A 301-nucleotide genomic window follows, 5' to 3' on the forward strand; every position below is an offset into this window, starting at 1 on the left:
CACCAGTTATTGGGTCTGGCCCTGATGACGAAGTCATCTCACTACACGTGATAGTGGGCGTAACCGTTCTTATCGAGAAGAGACGGTGGCGGACGGTTTCTCGCGATGCTCTTGAGGATGAGAGCCTTCGTGATCGGAGCTCCGCTGAGCGCAATGCTGAAGTGGCATATCGCTGTGCAGACGCCCCTGATTTTGGTGCGCGTCGCGTGCCGGCTGCCTCGCATTGAGGACTACCACGCTCTGTCGGAGCGACTCCTAGCCATGGAGCAGGCGAATGCGTCGCTGCATGCGACGGTGGAGC

The sequence above is a fragment of the Plasmopara halstedii genome, assembly GCF_900000015.1.
Source record: "Plasmopara halstedii genome assembly, contig: Scaffold_816, whole genome shotgun sequence".
NCBI classification, from domain to species: Eukaryota; Oomycota; class Peronosporomycetes; order Peronosporales; family Peronosporaceae; genus Plasmopara; species Plasmopara halstedii.